The sequence below is a fragment of the Sinocyclocheilus rhinocerous genome, unplaced genomic scaffold, assembly GCF_001515625.1.
Source record: "Sinocyclocheilus rhinocerous isolate Xijiao unplaced genomic scaffold, SAMN03320098_v1.1 scaffold2522, whole genome shotgun sequence".
Classification (NCBI taxonomy): domain Eukaryota; kingdom Metazoa; phylum Chordata; class Actinopteri; order Cypriniformes; family Cyprinidae; genus Sinocyclocheilus; species Sinocyclocheilus rhinocerous.
The window spans coordinates 367,539-370,547 of NW_015648725.1; the positions used below are offsets into that span (position 1 = coordinate 367,539).

The window sequence follows — 3,009 nt, forward strand, 5'->3', positions numbered from 1 at the left end:
AGTCCTCCGTAAAATGCGCTGCACACATCTGAATATTTGGGTTGAACTGTTCTGGAACAGTGTTGTAAACACAACTTAACCACTGATTTCTAGTTGTGTCCTCTTTTGGAAGGCCAAACAAAGTATTTTCACTTTCACAATGAAACACACGGCATCTCCACGACGTGGCGGCGGCAGCAAAAATATTACAGCGAGAATCAAAGTTACACCTTCTTTCTTTGCGTGAACATTTGGGCAGTGTTATGCAAATCTTCCCACACAGTGACGTAGACATGTGGGGGCGTGTTTAAACGAGGCATTTTAGGAGGGCGTGGACGATATATATATAATTAAAAAATAATAACATTAATAAAATAAATTGTTTATTATCTAAACTAAGTGTGAGTGGTGCTTGGCCATGCAAAACATTCCACCATGAAGTGACAAAGTTTAATACTCGGCATTTGTTGAAGTCCTTCAGCTTGAGCAGTAGTAATGGTAATGCTTGCTTCAGCAAACCGCACTAATTAGAGGGAGGAATATGGCTGTCTGTAGCATGATGAGCTAATGGATTTCCTCTCACTGCATTCCCTGTCCATCACTGTCAGATGCGTGTGTCATATGCCTTTGTGGGTGTGCATGTGTGGCCTCCGGTGACCATCTGTGGATACTTTTATTATTAAGTTTAAACTACAGCTTGTCAAATGAACAGAGAGAGAGAGAGAGAGAGAGAGAGAGAGAGAGAGAGAACTCCAAAGAGAAAGGAAAACTTGAAATCGCATCATATGACCCCTTTAAGTCATGTTGTATAAAAGTGTCAACCAAATGCATAAACGTAAAAGTCAGATTTGAATCATGGACATGATTCGAAAAGATTAAATGGTCCTGAAAAAAATAGTCGCATTGGTACTCCTTGGGGTCAAAAATGAACACGTTGAAAAAAAATGGAAAAAAAATTCATGTAGTGGAAAATCTGACTGAATGCTATTTTATCAACCTCAAATTTGGAACAGAACTTGTCTAGATTCATGGCTTTGATTTTCTCACAGTTTTAGAGTAATATGTTTTGGAAAATAAATATTTTATATCAAAGTTTAACTTTTTTCACTTTAGCAATAATCTGCAAAATGTCCTCTTGGTAGAGACTCAAGTCTGTGCTCCAAAGCATTTGAGATTCAGTTTAAGTTGGAAATTTCATTTTCAGATCTATGCTCAAAAAGGTAATAAATGGATTATAACTACTGCATAAATATAATTCAGTAAAGAGAGAGAGATACCATAGCTCACTTCAGTTATTGCTACTAGTTAGTAAAATCGTAATAAATTACATTTTTAGACCATGATTAAACAATGAACTTTCCAAATTTGTAATTATTTTAAATATATAATTTCATTTTTTATTTACTTTATTTTAATTTACAATCGAAAAAGACTAAATTAATGGCTAATTAGCACTATTAAGCAAATTACAAAAATGTCCATGAAGCGACAATCACAGCTGATCAGAATGTATTTTGATGTTGTATAGTAACGTGAAGTGAAACTATTTTAGACCAATGAGATTTCAGTGTGGGTGGGGCGACAAATATAACATTACAAAAACAGAAACTGCCTGCCACAGGTTACTCGGATTAGGAAAAAACCTTGTTCAAACTGAAAAAAATCACAAAGTCACTGTGCTATGAGGCTAACAGATGTTTCTATTTGACAACAGCAAGATAAAATACCCTAAAAATACAAATGCAATATTAAATAAAAAACACAGTACATTCATTTCATTGAAGTAAAAAAATAAAAAATTGAATTAAATTGGTAATTTTTTACCTCAACACGAGGAGCACCAGAGGGTTAAGATCCTTTCAGACGTTTTTGCTAAAGGTTTGTGTGATTTAAAGCTAAAGTAATGATGACACTCTAGTGAGACATCTTGGGGAGTTTTCTAGGTTTGTAGGTTAAGGATACAAACACACAGACACTGACTCCCAGCTAAATTTAACATTTGCATGCGACTGTCATAAACACCCAGTGGCGTTGCTCTTGTTGCATTACAATCCAAAAAAATCTGGCTGAATCAAGAGTCTCTCACATGACACAGCCTTGACAATTAATTCAAATTCATATGGAGTGAGTGTCCACTACCCCTTCCAAATCACCCAGACCCCACACGATCAATACATTCACACACGCTAAAGTACAATTGCTGTGACAGCAGAAATGGGAATCATGGGGTGGCACATACTTCGTATAACCAAGAGCACATCTCTAAGTCTCCAGAGAGCATTACATGCACACATACACAGACAGGGATGATGAATTAAACATGGGGTGCTGAAGAAGCAGCTGACCTCTGACCTCTGGGTGAGGGACGGGGTGAGCAGGCGTGAAAGGTAATCGCAGAGACAGAGGTGAACAATCGGCCATTCGAGCTCAAGATGCGTGCGTGAGCCTTTTTAGCAGGAGTGGCCAGCTGAGGTCTGCGAGGAATTGGGGATTTTAGGGATTTCTTTAGGAGAAAAGGAGAGGGGGGCTAATGGAAAGCAAGACATATTAGAGAAGACGCGAGTGTACTGGAGGGGACAGCTGTGAGAATTCACCAAATGGTGTGAATGAATCGTGAAAGCAGTCAATAGTGCGTGTGAAAGATGAGCAGGGTTAAACCTCCACATGTGACCCAAAAGAGAGAATGAAGTGAGGAGAAAAGAGGGTAAAAGAGGTAGAAAATGCAAAAGTAATGTTGAGAGACAAAACAACTTCATTCAGCAGAACAAAACAATAGCTCACAATATATAGTCAAACAGGGAAGAAAAAAACTGAACCCAGAAAACAATTGTAATATTGAATGAATGAATGAATAATATAATATAATATAATATAATATAATATAATATAATATAATATAATATAATATAATATAATATAATATAATATAATATAATATAATATAATATAATATAATATAATATAATACAATTAATATATACATTATCTGAAATAAATGTGAGTGGTAGAAAAAAATTAAATAAAAATATT

The 3,009-nt window shown here is 35.7% G+C and overlaps 1 protein-coding gene across 1 annotated transcript in view; it reads right to left on the minus strand.

Moving 5' to 3' along the window:
* LOC107710211 (ephrin type-B receptor 1-like) overlaps nucleotides 1-3,009 on the minus strand; it is a 126,765-nt gene that overhangs the window by 24,869 nt on the left and 98,887 nt on the right. The window lies entirely within an intron of this gene.